Source organism: Chiloscyllium punctatum, chromosome 9 (genome assembly GCF_047496795.1).
Source record: "Chiloscyllium punctatum isolate Juve2018m chromosome 9, sChiPun1.3, whole genome shotgun sequence".
Taxonomy (NCBI): domain Eukaryota; kingdom Metazoa; phylum Chordata; class Chondrichthyes; order Orectolobiformes; family Hemiscylliidae; genus Chiloscyllium; species Chiloscyllium punctatum.
This window is the reverse complement of record NC_092747.1, coordinates 36,241,447-36,262,315: the sequence shown is the minus strand read 5'-3', so window position 1 is coordinate 36,262,315 and position 20,869 is coordinate 36,241,447. Positions and strand designations below refer to the sequence as shown.

The following is a 20,869-nucleotide window of genomic DNA, read 5'->3' as shown; positions in this document are numbered from 1 at the left end:
AAATAATTCTTCACATCAAGACGAAGTTTCTATTGAGTCTGAGCCTTTCCTAGATACAGCTGCTTGCTCTTTGTGTCGGAATCTAAAATATGAGGGAGAACAGTGTGTTCATGCAGCAAGTGAGCTAGATCTCTATCTTTTTAACTTTTTGTTTACAGTCCCATCTTGAAATCCTATCTCCTGATTCACCCCATTGTTTAAGGAGGTGACGAAAGGATGCTTTATCACCAATTCTACTGGCATCTGAATATTATTAAAAGAATTGCACTACTATTTTCAGGATACCCTGATGTGATTCATGTCTTCAGTGCTGAAGTTGTTGAGGAGACCGATTTAGTGGGCAGTCTTGGCTTTGTTCTTCAAAGATGGGTTCCTGGGATTTCCCATCTGCCCTTTTTTTTTTAAACCAATGGTAGAAAATACATTACAAAATCTGAAATTTGCTCTTGCTTTATTAGCAGCGGTCACGACTTTAGAATGTTGTACAGTTCAGGCCACAGTCTTTAACTATGGCTACGCAGTGAAAGGTTACATGAAATCGAGGCAGTAAAATGAACCTCTGAAAGCAATCCTGTTGTTCATTTTAAGTTGTTCTGTAGGGCTGTGAATCTACAGAGGTATGGGTGCCACGCAGGCAAATGGAGTTGTAATTGATCTAATTCAGGCTTTGATCCTACTGAATGGCTGGAATGCCTGCCAAGTGCTTGGACGTGTGCTCAGGACTGGGAAGGGACTTGGAGTGTAAGAGGAAGGATTCAGTGGTCATGGACCATGTTAATGCCAACAGCATTGATACTCACTCAGCAGAATCCCTTAGTGAACTGTGTGCCAATTAGCAGAAGATAAATAGAATTTAAGACATGAACACGTGGCTCAAAGATGGGTGTAGTGAAACAGATTCCAATTCATGGACTGAGAGTACCAGTGCTGGGGAGAATGGAGGTTGTACTCTTGAGTTTGTGTACAATTGGTTGTGCTGGGGTGGATGTTCTCTCAAATGCCACAACTAGGGAAGTACAGAGAATTTAAAATAAGCAATGGAAAGAAAAGGAGAGAGAAAGCAAGAGAGAACACAAAGACTAAACATGCGTAGTACACAAAACCAAGTAGATTAATCAATAACACATTGGATGCATCATTTTGGACTGGTGAGCGAGCTAGTAATTAACATTAGTGTTCATTTTTTAAAAAAAATTCCTGCAATGCAGTACAAGTTCAAGAAAGGCAGGGGGCAAGCAACTGTAGGCTAGTTAGCTCAATGTGTGGTGTGGGGGCGGTGTTAAAACTTGGTTGAAGACATTTTATAGCTGCACACTTAGTAAATCTCAAGATAATTGGAAAAATCAGCATGATTTATCAAAGGACAATCTTTTTTTAACCAATTTATTTGTATTCTTTTGAAGGAGCAAGACGTGCTAAGGATAAAGGGGGTTCTGTAGAAGGGGTTTTGCTAAACTACCATTGCAAATTTTTGCATAAAATACATGTAGGTGAAATGTTATTAGGCAGCGATAGAAGGCTGGCTGGCAAGTAGAAAATCAAATTTATAAATAGATGCATAAATTGATCTTTTCTCAAATTGACAGGATATGCCAGGTACAGGTTCTATATTGGGGCCTTAACTTCTTTGTTTTTACAATTGTATATAGTTGACTGGAATGAGGGGAGTGAGGACAAGTCACGTGTGATTTTAGTTGCCATAAAGGTAGGTAGGAAATTATGTTGTGAAAATGACATCGGGGTAGCAGTTGGACATGAATGGGTTGAGTAGACAAAAATCTGGCAGAGTAGAATGTGGGAAAATGTGAAGTTATTCACTTTGTCAAGCAGATTGAAAAATAACTTTTTTTTTCAGTAAAGAACTACTACAGTTCCAGGATACAGAGGGATTTGAGTGTTCTCGTGCATGAGTCAGGGAAGATTGTTTAGGCTAGGACACCATATCAGGAAGAGTACTGGTATTCAATCCTTTATTACAATAAAAATTGAACATCATGCTCTTACTGGACTTTACATGTAAGTATTGAATTGCTGACACAGGTAATTACTTGTAGTTAGCAGGATTAAAATGGCAATTTTGGTGGTGGGAAAATTGCTCAATTGCGTATAATAGCGCTTCGGAGTATGAAAAATGCAAAAGGCAACTTCTAAGTAATTTTACGCGTCAGTTGTACAGGGTATTACTGAGACCACATCTCAAAGTGTGTGTGTGAGATTTTAAGGAAAGCTGCAAATGCATTGGAGGCGGTTCAGAGATTTCCCAGATTGATATCTGGAATGAGCTGGGTTGTCTTCAGAGGATGCATTGAACCTTGTGGTATTTAGAAGCTTCTATTATCTCAATGGTCTTGACAAGTTGGACTTAGCATGTTTCTTCTTATCCTGATTTTAGAACACATTTTTAAAGATTTGTCATTGTCCTTTTTAGGACAGAGAGAGACTTTTTGACAGTTGTGACTTTGGAAGTCTTTGCTTCAGAAAATGATGAAAGCTGGGTCATGAAATAATCTTAAGAATTAGGTTGATTTCTTTTGGGTAGGTGAATCCAAGATTGAGGGGTGAATGAGAGCATGTAATTTTGGAATACGAGCTGCTCGCCTGTGATCTTTGTGAATTTGTGGAGCAGATCTGAGGAGTCAAATGGTTCGGAGCTAAATGGTCTACATCTGCTACTATTTTGCATGTTCAAATTCCTATCAGTGTCTTAAATGAAATGACAAAGGTATGAGAAGTTTTGTACCTCCAGGTTGAGGTTATGGATGTTGGTTTGCTTGCTGAGCTGGAAGGTTTGTTTTCAGGCGTTTCGTCACCCTATTAGGTAACATCATAAGTGAGCCTACGGATGAAGCACTGGTGGTATGGCTAGCTTTCTATTTATGTATTAGGTTTCCTTGGGTTGGTGATGTCATTTCCTGTTCTGTTTCTCTGGGGTTTGACTTGGATACCATTTACATGTGTTTGTTGATAGAGTTCAGGGGGTTGGAATGCTATGCTTCTAGGAATTTCGTGAGTGTCTCTGTTTGGCTTGTCCTAGGATGGATGTGTTGTCCCAGTCGAAGTGGTGTCCTTCCTTTTCCTGTAAGGATACTAGTGAGAGTGGGTCATATCTTTTTGTCGCTAGTTGATGTTCGTGCATCCTGGTGGCTAGTTTTCTGTCAGTTTGTCTAATGTAGTGTTTGATACAGTTCTTGCAAGGTATTTTGTAAATGACATTAGTTTTGCTCATCTGTGTAGGGTCTTTCAAGTTCATTAGCTGCTGTTTTAGTGTGTTGGTGGGTTTGTGGACTAACCAGATTCCAAAGGGCCTGAGTAGTCTGGCACTCATTTCCGAGATGTATTTGATGTAGGGCAGAGTGGCTAGGGTTTCTGGACGTGTTCTGTCTTCTTGTTTGGGTTTGTTGCTCAGAAATCGGCAAACTGTGTTCATTGAGTACCTGTTCTTTTTGAATATGCTGTTTTGGTAATTTTCCTCTGCTTCGTTCTGCTGTGCTGCAGTTGTGGTGGCTCGTTGAAATATGTTTTAATGCAGCGGAGTTTGTGGATGTTGGGATGGTTGTTTCTGTAGTTCACTATTTGTTCCATATGTGGTGTTTTCCTGTAGATGCTTATTTGAAGTTCCTCATTGGCTGTTCGCTGTGTTGCAACATCTAGGAATAACAGTTTGTTGTTCTTTTCCTCTTCTTTGGTGAATTTTGTGCCAGTAAGAGTATTATTGATGGTCTTGGTTTCCTCTAATTTATTTTTTGTTTAGTGATGACAAAAGTGTCATTTACGTAGCGGACCCAAAGTTTGGGTTGGATGGTTGCCAGAGTTGTTCGAATTTCTGCATTTCTGCATCTGCTGAGAGCCCTGATATCTGAGATCCCATGGGTGTTCTGTTGTCTTGTCTGTAGGATTTGTTGTTTGAAGGTGAAGTGGGTGGCACAAAGGCATGATTGCAAATTTGCTGATGTTACAAAGATAGGTAAGAAATGAACGTCAATGAAAATTCAGCAAGGATTCTAGCAATGTTACATCTGAAAAGTTTTTTTTTGGCTCACTTGCTTAACCTGTTTACATCTTGCTGCAAACTCTCTTGTCCTTGCAACTTGCCTTCCTATCTCCTTTTGGTATTATCTGCAACCTCAGCAATATATATTCATAGAGCAGATAATAGTACAGCACACTACAGGCCCTTCAGCCCTCTGTTGTGCCAGCCCTCTATCCTTATTGAAGTAATTAATGTGTTAATTATAGCCCCGGCACTAATCTGTACAGCATACCACTAGTTAAAGTTTGGCATCTTGAAAATGCCTCCTTTTTTTATTCCAACTTCTTCTATCTTCTGTTAGTTAGCCAGTCCTCTATTCATGCTAATATGCTACCCCTAAATCATAGGCCCTTTATCTTGTTAAGTAGCTTAATGTATTAAATGCCGTTTTGGAAAATTAAAACACATTGGATCAACTGAATTTCCCCCTTATCTATTGTGCTTATGACCTCCACAGGAGTTCATTTTTTAAAAAAAAATTGTCAGACATGGTTTTTCCCCTTTTTCTGAAGCCATGTTGATGTTGCTTGATCAAATTGTGTACTCTGAAATGCTTTTCTGTTATTCCAAATGATAGAGTCTGACATTTTTTCAATTTTTCATTCCCTTTTTTAAATTGAGTACAAGTGTTGGCTGTTTTCCAATTGTTTGGACCTCTTCGAGAATCTGAGTGTTGGAAGTTTACTACCAGTACCAATACTGTCTTTGCAGCTATTGCCTTTTAATATCGTGAGGTGCAATCCATCAGATCTCGGCAACTTGGTGGGCTTTCATACTTTTATTTTCCCTAATTCTTTTTCTCAATTGGTAGTTGTCCTCTTTTAATAGACACACAGACACCAATGATGTAGTGCCTTTGGAATGCTATCAATGCCATCCACTGTGCAGACTGATGAAATGTTTCTATTCAACTCCTCTGTTATTTCCTGGTTCCAATTTTTAAATTTTTTTTTTCTCCCTGCTTCATTTGCTATGTCCATTTTAGTCTCTCTCTTCCTACTGATTTGATTTTCTTTGAATCAACCTGTTTGGGATATTGTAACCCATCTCGGAAACCAGTATGACTTGAAGCCAGACCCTCTGGCTGAGAGGTAGGGAAGACACTATTCTGCCACAAGAACGTCTTATGTTTTAGATGTTTAAACAGGTTTTAACTTGCTCATTCTTACTTGCTTCTACCCTCCTAAATTTATTTCCACCTCCTTTTGGTCATGTGTTGGTTTAAAAGCTTTCCCAATACTTTGGCATAACAATCTTTGCTCTATTATATATTGCTTCATTCATTTGATGCTGGCCTTAACTTCCTTTTATTAACCATGGTTGGTTTATCGTCTTCATGGAGCCCTTCTTCCTCACTGGAATGTATCTTTTGTGAGTCATGCAATTTTAACAAAATTTATTATTCCTCAACCGTGTTTTTTGATAAACTCTTTTCCTGTGCATTCCAGTTATCTCTGCCTTCATTCCATATTCTTTCCTCTCTGTCGGAAGGATGTGATTGGACCTGACTGGTATATAAAAGAGATTTATCAGGATGTTGGGGTTGAGAGTTGGTGCTGTAGAAGCACAACAGGTCAGGCAGCATCCAAGGAGTAGGAGTCCTCATTCCTAATGAAGGGTTTATACCTGAAACGTTGATTCTCCTTCTCTTTGGATGCTGCCTGACCTGCTGTGCTTTTCCAGCGCCAGCATCTGCAGTCCTCACCTTTTCTCCTTGTCCCATCACCAGGATATTGCCTGGGATGGAGCGCTTCAGGTATGAAGAGAGGCTCAATAGATCCTGGTGGCCTTGTTTTACCAGAGAAAGTTGAGGAGCCTGATGTGTATGAAATTCTGAGGTGCATGGACACAAATTTATGCCACCTAATTGACCTCTCAACTAAGGGGAACAGCTGGTTACTATATATTAAGATGTAGGGAAGGAAGTTTAAAGGGTGTTTGAGGAAAACCATTTTTCACTCAAAGGGTGGTGGGAATCTGGAATGCACTGTCTGGGAAGATAATAGAGCTGGGGAAACCTCAGCCCCTTGAATGTGCATGGATGATGTAATACAATATAGACCAGGCCAGACCCCCTCAAACATTTTCAGAAAGTAGCTCAGATCCTAACGCTTCTAGTTGTTTAAGCAGGTATAAGGAGGTATTCTAGGAGTGACTAAGGAGTGACCCAACCACTCAGTTTTAAACAAAACAGAATTTTATTTACAGGTGAACAAAAGAATATAGAATAACATAACTCAATCGACATGAAAATGCTACTTAATGATGCTGTTTCAAATACCTGCAACATTTCCATAAACATCCCTTTGGCAAAAAAGGTAAAATCAAACACCAGTTTTTACAGGTGTGAGACAGCGAATCAGTGTCGAACTGCTTCTTTGGGTCCCCAGCAGCTTCTCTGGGTTCCCAGCTAAAACTTGACCATCAGCTGCAAACAAACAGCTTGCTAAACCAAACCAAACGCTGAACTGGGTGAACTAGCCACTCCCCTTTCATTGTAAAAATGTTTCTTTTAAAAAAAACATTTCATAAAAGCTTTCTGAAGTAGCTACTTCCAGACATATTGGAACCTCCTGCCTTTTATGACCCCCTGGGTTGGGGTGGGTAGTGGGGTGGGGGAGGGGGGGAATGGGTGGGTGGGAACAAGGACAGAATAATCTTGTTAAAAGAGCATCTTCATCACAACTCCGCAGTCACCTTTTTGTTTTTGCATCCCGTGGGGTCATTCGTCCATGTCCAGTAACATGGCCCAGGATGGTGTCTCAAGCTTTGGCAAATTCACTTCTGGCCAGCTTTATCACCAAGCCTGCCTTCCAAAGACAATAAAATAAGTCTATTAACTTAAGATGTGGCTGGCACGTTTTTCATACCAAAATGCATGACTTTAAATTGATTACAGTCCATTCAGTGTCTTCGCTCATTCGGACAACGGTACCTGCCAGTATCCTCTGAGCAAGTCCAACTTAGAAATAAAGTTGTTTGTCCCACTTTTTCAACACCGTCTTTTAAATTTGGAATTGAATATACATCAGTCTGTATAACTGCTTTTAACTTTGCAATAATCCACAACCTTTGGGTACCATCTTGTTTTGGCACCATGACTCGAGTCACTTCATCCTGCTTTGAAAATATCGATCTGGATGCGTTCACCTTTTTTGAACCTATGCCAAATTTAGAGGGTTATGCCTATAAGGATGTTGCTTAATTGGAACAGCGTTTCCTATATCTATATCATACATGATTAGGTTAGTACTTCCCAGTTTATTCCCACAAATCTCACCATATGATATAATAACTCTTTCATGTCATTTCAGTTTTCCTCTGGAAGGTAAGTCACTAATTTATCCCAGTTTTTAACGATTATCTCATTTGTCCAATTTAATTTGAGGAATGTCCATTCAGAATCTTCTGAACTTTGTTCTTCACTCTGTGATGTGACCAATAACAGTCTCCTTTTGCTTTCTTTTCCTATCAAGTACCTTTTGAGCATACTTGCATGACATACACTGAGATTTCATTTCCTTATCAAATAGTTCACCTCACTCCATTTTCTTATGGCTTGATAAGGTCCATTAAATCTTTCATGGTTCACCTACCACTGGAAGTAACACTAACACCATTTCTCCAACAGCAAAATTGTGAGTTTTTGATTTTTTTTTTCTGTTTCTTGTTTCAAATGCTGTGACATTTTCAAATGTATAGCCAACTCCCCTACTCTATTTAACCGTTCCCTACAATTTGACATATAGTCCAAATATGTGGTCTCTGAATTATGAATAATGTCTACTTATTCAGTTTTAGCAGTCCTCACTCTTTATACCCAAAAGCTAATCCAAATAGACCGCATTTGTTTGATTCATTTGGTGCATCTCTGATGGCAACAAGCACAAACTGAATTCCCTCTTCCCAATCATCTGGATAGTCTTGACTATAAGCCCTCAGAATGGTCTTTAATGTCTGATGCCACCTTTCTAGCTTTCGCTGTGATTCAGGATGATACGCAGTAGACTTGACTTGTTTTATTCCTAAGTTGTCCATAACTACTTTGAATAATGTTGATGTGAAGTTGTTCTGATTGTATTTCTGTGGGTAGTCCATGTCTAGTGAAAACTTTGAGAAGCGTCTCTACGATCCTTTTAGCTGTGATATTGTATAATGAAATGGCCTCGAGATCTAGTGGGCATGCCATTACTGTTAACAAATACTGATTCCCACTTTTATTTTGTTTAGGTAGGGGTTCTATGCAATCAATTAAGATTCTTGCAAAAGGTTCCCCAAATGCAGAAATTGATATTAAATGTGAGGGTTTTATTACAGCCAATGGTTTTCCAATTACCTGACATGTGAGGTAACTCTGGCAAAATTCAGCTGCATCCTTGTGCAGTCCAGGCCAGTAAAAATGTTTTTGTATTTTAGCTTGAGATTTTCTTACCCCTAAATGACCTCCTACTGGTAGTTCATGAGCTACCCACAACGCCACCTTTCTATAACCCACTGGCAATACGACTTGATGAACCTTTTTTCATCTGCCTGAACATGTGATGGTCTCCATTTCCTCATTAAGACCTCATTTTGAAGGTAGTGTCACACTGGGATACATTTTCTGTGTATGCGTTTTGAGACAATTGCTTCAAATTTTCATCTTTCTGCTGTAACTCAGTTAATTTGTCCGAGCTAAAGATTTTTTTATGTATATATTTATTGAAAAAGGATTTTCACTTTCACAAAAAAAAACAAAAGGAAGTTATAAAAGTACAGAAAAGTAGAAATACTATTGTACTATTTCATTATATTACAGTAACTTTGATAAACTGTCTACTATTCTTTAAGATACAGTCATCTCATATTTACTTAAACCAAATTAGCACAAACTCAAATAAAATAAAGTAACGCTAAATTAGATTACAATCCACTAAAATTAAATTACACTACATCGTACTATATTACATCATTTCCACTTGCTGCACCTCCCTCAAGGCTCCGGTTGCAACAGTGGTTATACCCATATTTACAAGGCATCCCTCCCCGGTGTCCACAGACTGCCATGTACGGCCCTCATGGCTGTATAAAGGCCCTAATCCGTACCGCAGACAGATCCATGTCTATGTAATTTAGAAAGGGCATCCATGTCTTATAAAATTGCTCTATTCCATGGTGCACCATACTTGGCAGGTAATCTTGAGGGATGCATTCCTATGCCACCCTGTAAGACTTGAAGGCTTTTGATATCCAATTCATTAGGAAGTTCTTCCTTGCACAGTACGTAACAATGTTGAATTACCTCTTCCCGTGCTCACCCGAAGAGGGAAGATTTGGTAATCCCAAAAGGGGAGACGCTGGATCCTCTCTAACTTGCATTCCCAGGATCCTCTCCAGCTCATTCACTATGGCCTCCCAGTATCCGCAGATCTTGTAATAGGATCAAAAGCAATGCGTAAGGGTGCCAATATTGGTATTACTTAGGATCTTCCCCGAAATGTCCCATTCTTGAACTTTGCTAATGTCTCTGGCACCATATGGGCTTTGTGGAGTATCTTCAATTGCATCACTTGTGCCTTATTGCATATTGAAGATTTCTTTACATTTTCCCCCACATATCCTGCCATGAGAGAGTTGAGATTTCTTCCCCCAACTCCTGATTCCAAGTCTCATGGAGTCTCTTTATATCCCCCAAGACATTCCTTCTCTGCAGATGATATATGGTACCTACAGAGAGCACACCCACATTGGAGCACTCTTTGTTCTATATCTGACTTGAAGAGCTGGGTCATGCGCATGGTCTTCTAACCTGAAAATATCGGAAAAGGATTGGGGATTCCGTATTTCTGACCTAATTGGCTAAAAGACATCAAGACCTCTCCTTCGAATAAATCTCCCAACCAGGAGATTCCTTTACCCTCCCATGTTCTGAAGTCGAAGTCCATTGACCCCAGCCTAAATCCTAGGACTCCCACTAACTGGTGAATGGCAAAATCTTAAGCAAATTGCCTTCACCCTGCTGCATTAGCCTCCATGCTTTTACTTTTTTTTTGATAATTGGACTTTCACAGTGCTCAACCACTGATCTCCTCTTATCCATGAACAATAAGTTTGAGGCTTTGCTGCAAGGCCTGTACATCAAGTCATATTGACTGAGCTACTGCGCACTCATTAGCCTACTATGACAACAGGGTGCCTATTTGGTACCTCCTCAGATCTGGGAGGTGTACCCGTGCATATTCTGCGGGGGTTGCAACTTGGTAAATTTAATTAAAGTGCAGCTATAGCACCAAATAAATGATCCAAGCCACCCCCCAAACCTCCACAGCACTTGATTTGAGTAATAACAATGGGAGCATCCTCACAGTATATAACAACCGAGTAAGAACATTCAGTTCAACCAAGGCTCCACGGCCTAGCCATGATCTGGGTAGTCCCTCCCATGGCTGCAGGTCCTGCTTTATCCTTTTGAACAGCTGTGCAAAGTTAGCTCTATACAGTTGGTGGAAGTGAGGGGTAATAAAAATTCCCAGAGAGAGAACTTTTCTGTGACCATCTGAAAGGAACCTCCATTCTGTCGACAGCTTCGGTACCTCCACCAAATCTCTCTCTCTCTCTCTCTCTCTCTCTCTCTCTCTCTCTCTCTCTCTCTCTCATTTTGTATCCCTACAACTGCTGAATACCTTCATGTGGTCCGTCTTCTTCGGTGCCATTATTTCAGGGCCTTTTCGGACAGCCTCCATCAGTGGTTCATATACCAAGGTAAACAGTAGCAGTGACAGGGGACAGTCCTGTCGGCTGCCCCTCCCTATACCAAAATTGCACGACTTAATGCCATTCGTAATGATCGCAGCCTTGGGGTCTTTATATAACATAACATTGTCACCACCTGGCGAAGGCCCCTCTAAACCAGAACAGTCTAGAATAGCAAAGAGATGGGACTATTCCACCCGATCAAAAGCCTTTTCTGCATCCAGAGAGACCACCAAACCTGGAATCCTTCTCTGCTGACATATTTGAACTTTCTTCAACACACTCTATTGTTGAAGGAGCTGTGGCCCTTGATAAAACCCGTCTGGTCCTCTTTTATTAAAACTGGCAGCGCCTTCTCCAGTCTCAGAGCCACGACCTTTGATAGAATTTTAAAATCCACATTCAACAATGAAATGGGTCTATACAATGCGCAATCCTTGGGGTCTTTCCCTCCCTTTTAAAATAAGGGAGATGTTAGCCTTCCTGTGAGAGGGCGGAAGACCGTCCAGGCTATATGAATGACTGACTGACTGACTGACTGACTGTACATCTCCATCAGTAGTTGAACTAACCTGTTTGAACTCCTTGTAAAATTAACTTGGGAATCTGTCTGGGCCGGGTGCCTTACCACCTTGAAGCTGCCCTACCACCTCTTGCACTGTCACAGGTGCTTTTAAAAGGGAGACCTGACCTGTGTTGATACCAGGGCAGTCGAAGCTTTCAAAAAGAGTTCCATTCTCACTTCTCCATCCACACAGCCCTCCAACCAGTATAACTCTGCATAGAACTCCTGGAATCTGGCATTGATCTTCCTCCATTCATGAGTGACATTGCCAGTTCTCTCCCTGATAAACAAAATGGACTGTGGAGCACTTTTCTTCCGACCCAGGTAAGCTAGGTATCTACCTGGTTTATCCCCATATTCAAACAGTCTTTGCTTTGCAAAGGAGACTCCTCTCTTTGCCATTCGTGAGTGCTGAGTCCAGAGCAGCCCGGAGAGCCGTTGCAATTTGACCACGGATGGTCTGGTATAATATGCTGATTTAGCTGCCTTCAGCCAGGCCTCCAGCATCTGCTGCTGCTCTCCTCTCTGCCTCCTTTTCATTATACCCCTTAAGAATGTTTTAGTGGTCTCCCAGAGCACTGAAGGTTACTGGCCGTATCCCAATTGATGTCCCAAGAAATCCTGAACTCCCTTGTGATATTACTGTACCAAGTTATCATCCTTCAACAGAAACTGATCAGTGCACCAGTGCCGCGTGCCTAGTCCACTACCTTTGGTCTGAACTTCTAAATATACTGCTGGCATGGTCTGAAATAGTTATGCTCCTGCAGGCTAACACCAAATCCAAACAAACCAACAGAACAAAGAACATATCAATTCTTGTGTGGCACTTGTACGGGTTGGAGTAAAAGTTAAAGTCCCTCCAGACATCTTCTAGCCCCAACTCCTCACACAAGTCCACTAACTGTCTAGAATGCCGAGGTGTACCTGACAGCCCTCTTGGCATCCTGTCCACGCCAGGATCCCTGGGATAGTTAAAGTCACCTCCTATAATTGTACGGCGCACCCCAAGAGCCATTCGTTTAGAGACTGCATCAACAAAAAATTTGAGAGAATGCGCCAGGGTCAGTAAATGTTCAGGATACCATATTCTTCTCTATGTATCAACGCCTTGAGAATGACGAACCGTCCATACCCATCCTTGATTTGGTCTGTCACCTGAAATGGGAAATTATTTCGTACCAGTATGGCCACTCTGCTGCTTTTGGAGTTGAAGGTGGAAAAGAATACCCTATCGTATTCCTCTGCTGTAACTTCAGATGCTCCCCATCAGTCAAATGTATCTCTTGCAACAGCACAATGACAAACTTTTCCTTCCTAAGATTTGAGAGCACTCTTTTATATTTTTTTCCCTTTTTAATGAAGGAATGGCTCCCTTTTATATTCCAGGTGCACCACCCGAATAGATTGCTAGCCAAAACCGTACACTACAGCGCGAAATCCCCTGAGAGGAAAAAGCCCGTTCAGTGTGCGACGAGAGGAGAAAAAAACAGACCTTATGAAATCTAAATAATCCCAATCTCCCAGCCGTCCTAATACCTTCCAGCTAAAGCAGTGCCCCAAACCCAGGCAATGGAAAAGAAACATATATTATTTACACTCCTACAAGTTAGCAATGGATACCCACCTCTCCTCTTGCCATCTCAATCCCAACATCTTTATTTCAAAGGAGTAACCACCTCTCACCCAGCAAAACAGGACAATAGAATAGCTAACAACCACCAAACAGATATAATACAAAAAATACTGGATTTTACACCAAAGCAATACCAAGCCAATAAGCCCGAGAGCCCAAAAGGGAAAAGAACAAAGAGTGAAAATAAAAAAAAGTTGTTATGCTATTGGCCGCACACCTCTTTTCCTTTCTCCTCCTTGGTCAAAGTTGATTATTTCAGCGAGTTCAAAAATTCTTTTACTTTTTCTGCTGAATCGAAGTTGTAGACAGTTCCTTCATAATTGAAATGTAGCACTGCTGGGTACCTTGGAGAGTATTGAATGTTTAAATCTCTTTATTTTTAATTTTTTTTTCTTTACATAATCAAAGACCTGCCTTTTCTTAATTATGGCCCCAGAAAAGTAATGAAAAAACATTATTTTTGAACCTTTATAAGTCAAAACCTGTGGATCTCTTCCCAGTCTTCTGGCTGTTTCTATTATTAAATGCTTTTCATTGTAATGCTGGAGTTGCACTAGGACTGGGCCGCTGGGGCGGCCTGGACCTGCACATCATGATCGCTGCACATTCACCCAGCCTGACTTGATCTCCAGGCCCAGAAACTCCAGAAACCACCTCTCAGGGAAATCAGTGAGGTTTTGACCTTCTTCGCGTTCAGGTAACCCAAAATCCATAGATTTTTTTTTTCCTCGCCGACTTCGATTTTCAACGTCATCTACTTGTTCCTGCAGGGCCTGAACCTGGCCTTCCAAGGTTCCAACTTGTCCCTCTTCGCTCTCCGTTGCAGACTCCGAGGATGCGGTCCTCTGTTCCACCTCTTCCACTTGCTGATCCAAAGCCTGAATCTCTTGCTCATGCTTTGTCAACATGGCAGTAATCAGCTCCAGCCCTCCCTAGACTTTTTCATGGAGTTTTGCAAACTCTGTTATTAAATTCTGTTGCTCCACTGAACCTAAGAGTGTCGCCATGGGAGTTGAGGGAATGGCTGCGGGTGCCATACATAATAGGGGAATGCCCTTCCCTGTTGCACCCCCCCCCCCCCTTGCTTCCTTTAGATGCCTTCATTTCAGCTCCATATCTTCCAAATCCTAATTTAAAGGAGCTCTAGGTGCTCTACCTACTTAATGCTACAAACTTTCCTCTGTGGTGGAGGGAATGATTGGAGCCCACCTTGCCTGGGGTATGCCACCGAGCCCAATACAGTAGACTGTTCAGACTGCCACCTTCTTGAATCCCTGTAAGCTAAAGATTTTTACTTGTCATAATTTACTCCTGTTTTGTCTCCATTATCTGATCAAACAGTGTTTCTCCTAATTCTGCTTCAACTTTCTTATCTGTACTCTTCGATCTCTTCTGTTTCAACTGGTGTGACCTCATTACCATTGTTATGACACAGAGGTGAATCCCTTTGTTAATTGAGCTAAACACACAGAAAAGCTCGCCTCACCTCATAATCTGTTAAAGTATGAGTGACCGAGAACTTCCAAATTCCATTCTTTAAAGAAAATAACATCAATTTATAACTATAAAAGTGAATGGTCAACAAAAAACTATTCACAAATCTAAGCCCCCCCCCCCCCCTTTCTTTTAACTGCTTACTATTTGTCTTCAACTCTGTAACAATATGCTGTTCCAATAAGACATTTATTAAAATTACATCAACTTAATTTCAAAACCACAGTCTCTGTCGTCTTCTGTGTCTTCACTCTTCCGACTGCTGATCTCCCTGGGTTCGCTTCTTTCTTTTCACTGCAAGTATGTTTCATGTGCAAAGGTACCTTTTTTTTTGATAGTGTTTTCTAATTTCTTTGTGAACTTGGTGTTATATTGGCAATTAGTTCTCTGGCTCTGCAGCAGTTGCTCTTTGACCAATTTTCAAAATGTCTGCATTCTTATACCCCCAATATTGGAATGTCTCATTGGTTTCATGTTGGCAAAACAAATTCAAACTCGATTGAGTTTTAATATCCTGGTCCATAATTTAAACTAATTTGATTGGTTTACTTTGAATTGTTGTCAAAACAGCAACCAAACAGCAGGTATCCACTTCACAGCCACATTCACAGATTGAGAGGATCTTTTACCTTTTTAATATTGTCATCTCTTTTTACCTGCTGTTCCTGCTCTGTGTGAGTAAATTGACCTTCACGGGTGTGTGGTTTAAGAAGATTAGATTACCTAGAGTGGAAACAGGCCCTTTGGCCCAACAAGTCCACACCGACCCGCCGAAGCGCAACCCAACCAGACACATTCCCCTACATTTACCCCTGCCCCTAACACTACGGGCAATTTAGCTTGGCCAATTCACCTAACCTGCACATTTTTGGACTGTGGGAGGAACCGGAGCACCCGGAGGGAACCCACGCAGACACTGGGAGAATGTGCAAACTCCACACAGTCAGTCGCCTGAGGCGGGACTTGAACCCGAGTCTCTGGTGCTGTGAGGCAGCAGTGCTAGCCACTGTGCCGCCTCTTGCATTTCCTCCTTAACCAATCTCTGACCAGGTTGTACATTCTGGTGCAGCTTTTTTAGCCTCCACTGTGCTTTCTATTACCACTGTTAAAAACAAGTTTAATAAAATTTAGACGAGACCACCAAAACTGGAAATAAGACAATTTATTCTCCGATCTTGCAAGAAAGGGCATCAAATGCAGAAGCAAATGAGCAAATTAGAACTCTGGTTAGTGTACAGTTATACCCTTTTGAACTGAGTGAGGTCACCTCTCCAGATTCCTAATTACCCAATCTCTCTTACTGTGTCATACCACTGCCCAGCTGCGCTCCACCCTTATTACTTCCCCCTTCCCCAGGTTGGCAACCTTCCTCTCTGTAAGAGCTGACACACATTATTTTGTCGACAGTACATCAAGATCTGGTTTAACATTTTGTATCAATTCTGCTGGTACATTCCATCCTCGGACATTTCATTAATTTGTATCATTTTGTATAGCCCAAGCATTTCGGTTATCTCAGCTTTTGGCTGAAAACATAATTTTTAAAAAGAACTTATTTGCTTTAATAATTGCACACCAAAGTTAGTATTTAATTAACCACAATTGTACAATGAAAAGTAGAGATACTCTTCCCTAAATACCTGCAGAGTTAATAGTTCTCTTGCTGTACCCCTTTTCTGTATGCTTTATCTATATCTGCAAAAACAACACTTTTTCCCCACTTCTAACACCACTCGAGCAAAATTCACTGGCTTATCCTGTCTTCATCTGTCTTTCCAGTGCTTTTCTAACCCACCAACATTGATTTCATGTGGCCTACTTTATTGTAGTGAAAACAGCAAAGCTTTAACTTTTTTTTTCTCCTTTTTAAGGATTTCCTTTTTACCTTGTGGTAAGTTATCCTTCTGATCTTTACTGAGAGCTACCTTTCCCTTATCACATGAGGATTTCTCTTTTCCCCAATTTCTATCTTTCACTGATTTGAAATTGATGTTTGAAGCCAAATTTTGATTAATGAATCAACTCACAGTCATCAACCATTTCAGCTGTTAATCTTGCTGTTTTAACACTCTGCTCTTCCATATGAGTTCTCACTACTTCAGGAAGTGAATTTTTGAACTTCTCCAAAATCGTCTCCCTTAGAGCATCATAGGTTGACTCTGTCTTTAATGCCCTTATCTACCTATCAAAATGACTTAGTTTGATCCTTTGAAACTCAGTGTATGTTTGATTGAAATCCCCCCTCAGATTTCTGAAATGTTGTCTGTCTGCTTCTGGCACAAGCTTGTATACGCTGAAAACTGCTTTCTTCACCTCCTCATATGCCCTTGATACCACCTCTGTGGGATGAAAATACCTCAAGCTCTACCTGCAAGTTTTACTGAGATCAATAAAACCCACACAATCACTGGTCACTGCATTTGTTTCGCCACCTTATCAACTCAGCCACCATCCCATTAACACCCCTTTGGCAAAAAAGGTAAATTCAAACACAGGTTCTTACAGGAGAGATGTCAGAGAGGGGGGATCAATGTGGAACTGCTAGTTTGGGTCCCCAGGAGCTTCTTGCAACTAAAACTTGACCAGCAGCTGCAAACAAAACAGCTTGCTAAATCAAACCAAATAGTGAACTGGGAGAACTGGCCCTTTCATTGTACAAATTTTTTTTTAAAAGTTTTTAAAAAATGTTTTCTCAAGTAGATACTTCCAGATATGTTGGAACCTCTGCCTTTATGATCCCTTTTCGGGGGGGGAGGGGGGAGACAGAATAACCTTGTTAAAGATTATTGTCACAAACAACCATTCCGGTTAGGGACCAGGTGCTGAAAAGTGTGTGATGGGTCTAGGTGAATCTAAGGGTCGGTGCAGACTTTGGCTGCCTTCTGTGTTATATAACTCCATTCCTTTTATACTAACCCCACAGTTATTTTCCCACAAATATTTTTCATTTCTCCCTTTCAAATGAAATGCCAAATTCAGGCATGTCATAGTCAAAGTTCCTAAGGGAATCTTTTACTCTGATTGTTTAAACCTTCCTCATTGTGCATTACCAGATCCAAAATAGCCTGACCCCTGATTTCGATCCGCAATCTGTCATTCTAGGAGATTGTCCTGAATCCTGTTTCTGAATTCTCCTTCGTTGCTCCCTTTCTCAATTTTCTCAATTTATTCAATCTATGACTTTCACTTTAGAAGACTAAGGTCACCCATAATTTATGTCTTTCCTTTTTTACATGCTGTCATTGTTTTTTGACTTCTGTACCTCCAATATAGCTACTTCAGTGGGATTAGTACATGACTCTGTCACCAATATATTTCATTTTGTTGCTTCTTGTGTCATCCAATCTGGATTCTACATCTTTGATTCAAAATCATTTCTTTCTCTGATGATAGAGGGATCTGAATGGCATCGTGCATGTATCACTATAAGCTAATGATTAGATTAGATTAGATTCCCGACAGTATGGTAACAGGCCATTTGGCCTAACAAGTCCATACTGACCGTCTGAAAAATAACCCATCCAGACTCTTTCCCCTACCCTTTATTTACCCTTGACTAATGCACCTAACACTATGGGCAATTTACCATGACTCATTCACCTGACGTGCACATCTTTGGATTGTGGGAAGAAACTGGAGCACCCGGAGGAAACCCACACAGGCACAAGGAGAATGTGCAAACTCTACACGGACAGGTGCCCGAGGCAGGAATCAAACCTGGGTCCTTGGCACTGAGAGGCAGTAGTGCTAACCACTGAGTCACTGTGCAGGCATGAATAATAACTAGGAAAGCTAATAGTCTTTGTATTAAATTTTCCTGGCAATAAAGACTAAAATAGAGATTATGCAGTTAAAATATGCAGTGCATAGATAAGGTCACATCTGGAGTGTTGTGTAGCAATGCTGTGTCACTATTTAAAACAGGATGTAAATTTATCTGTAGCAGTTCAGAAGTTTTTCTCTCCAGTTTTACACCTGAAATGAATGGCTTGTCCATGAAACCAGGTTGAAGAGACTAAGCTTTTGTGCTGGCATTCAGAGGAGTAAGGGGCAATGAGACTTATCAGTGTAGGGTCCTGAGTCCTGCCTGTGTAAGGTAAGGATTCTATCTCATGTAGAAGGAGTAATCACCCAGGATTACTGGTTTTAAAAACAAATTTTGAATAACAAATAAGAATACTTCTGAGAGTCTGTGGAATTGTCTTCCTAATAAGACGGTCTGTGAATATTTTTAATGCAGGGTGGATAGTCTTGATAAGCTGGGTAGTTTAAAAGGCTATTGTAAGAAGGCAGGGATGTGGAGTTGAGGTTAAAATCAGACCGTGATCTTATCAAATTATGGAACAGGCATTCAAGGAGCTGAGTGGCCTACTCCTACATTTAATTAAATGTGGGTATTGCTAGCTGGTGCCATTATTTATTGCTCATCTATAATTACCCAGATGCCAGTTAAAAATCAGCCGCATTGATTTGAGTCTCCATTCACATCGAGATCTGACCAGGTCAACATGACCGATTTGCTTCCTTAAGGATACCAGGCATGTCTACAATTGAGATATCAATGTAATGAAGCTACAGCATAGGATTACTTGCGTCCCCAACTGGATAAGCCGTCAGTGATAGAACTAAGCGATTTCTACAGCTAATAGATCCGATCTAAACTCTGAAATCCTGGCACATCTAGTCATAAATGTTGAAGTACAATAAAACAACTTACTAGAGAGGGAGGATGTTCTACAGACATGAGCATTCTCCTTCTTGGGTGTGCCCAGCACACCAGTTTAAATGTGTCAGCCTTGCCTTTTTTTTTTCGCTACAATCTTCAGCCAGAAGTACTGATTGGAAGATCCATTTCAGTCTTCTGCAGAGGTACCCAGTAATGCTGATGCTAGTCTTCAGCCAATTTGATTCACTGCATGTGATATCAAGAAATGGTTGGGCGCACTGAATACTACAAAGGCCATGTGTCCTGACAGCATGTTGGCGACAGCACTGAAGACTTGTGCCCCAGGACGTGGTGCACCCCCAGCTAAGCACTTCCAGTACAGCTAGAATGCTGGCATCTACCTGATAAGGTGGAAAATTCCAAGGTACGTCTTGTACACAAAAAACAAGATAAATTCAACCCAGAAATAGCAAAACCTTTGAAGAACTTTTTTTGTTTCTGCCAGCATAGTTGGAGACAAATAAAATACGCAACAGTAGAAAAGCAAGAGGGAGGAATTTAATCGCGATAACTAAAGCAAAAGTATTAGGAGAATAATCAGACTAAAGGCTGACCAGTTCCCGGTCCTGATGGCTTACATCTTTGGGTCTCAAAAGAAGTGTTGTACGCTGGTTGATTAGTTGTAGTCTTGGAAAAATATTGCACTTCCATTCAACAAAGAAGCAAGATGGAAAACAGGAAACTATATAAATCCATTCACTTCACACCCATGATTGAGGAAATGTTTGAATCCTTTGAGGAAGTAGCAGCATGGCATTTAGAAAATAATTTTGCAGTTAATCATAGTCAACATGGTTTTGTGAAAGGAAAGTAGTGTTTAAGAATGTGTAACAAGTAGAATGGATAAAAGACATTACTGTATATGATTAATTTGGATTCATAACACATTTTTAATAAGGTGCCATGTGAAAGTAAAAGCTTATGGAATTGGTGATATGATCATGGATAGAGAATTGGTTAACTCATAGGAAACCAAGTAAATGTTGATAACTAGAGAGGTAGGATCAAATTGATGTTGATAACTTGGATATAAAGCTAGGTAGGTAAACAAGTTGTGAGGAGGATACAAAAAGTCTGCAAGAAAGGTTCAGTGAGGAACAAAATATTAGGTGGAGTATCAAAATATGCATTTGTTCGTTTTGACAAATAGAAAACGGAAACTTAATTAAATGGTGCGAGTTGGTAGAGTACTGAGAGAGGCCTGGGTGATCTTGATCGCACATGCTATATTGATTCTCATTCAGGAACAAGAGATAATTGGAAAGGCAAGTGAAATGCTATCCTTTTATTGCAAGGGATGAAATGTAAATGTAGTCGAGTCTAGCTGGGACTGAATAGGACATTGAGAGCACACCTGGATCATGTTTTGGCATCCTTTACTTAAGGTTGCTTGTACTTACTTATGTTGGAAGAAATCTTGTAGGGAGTTTCTCTAGATTGAGAGGAAAGGCTGGGTGCATACATATTTGTAGTTTTTGAACAAAATGAGAATAATGCGGTAGGAATCTTTTGAATATTAGAGTTTGAATTGGGTATTTTTAGATTGCAGTGTTATGGGGAATAGGCAGTTAAATAGAGTTAAGGTTAAGTCTGCTATGATCTTCAAAGAGAGTAGACTTGATGGGCCAAATGTTCTAATCCTGCTTTTTTTTTAATATTCTTGTGTTGCTGTCAGATTGCTAGTTT

At 40.6% G+C, this 20,869-nt stretch overlaps 1 protein-coding gene across 2 annotated transcripts in view; it reads left to right on the top strand.

Moving 5' to 3' along the window:
* Positions 1-20,869, top strand: part of pds5b (PDS5 cohesin associated factor B) — a 245,239-nt gene that overhangs the window by 82,690 nt on the left and 141,680 nt on the right. The window lies entirely within an intron of this gene.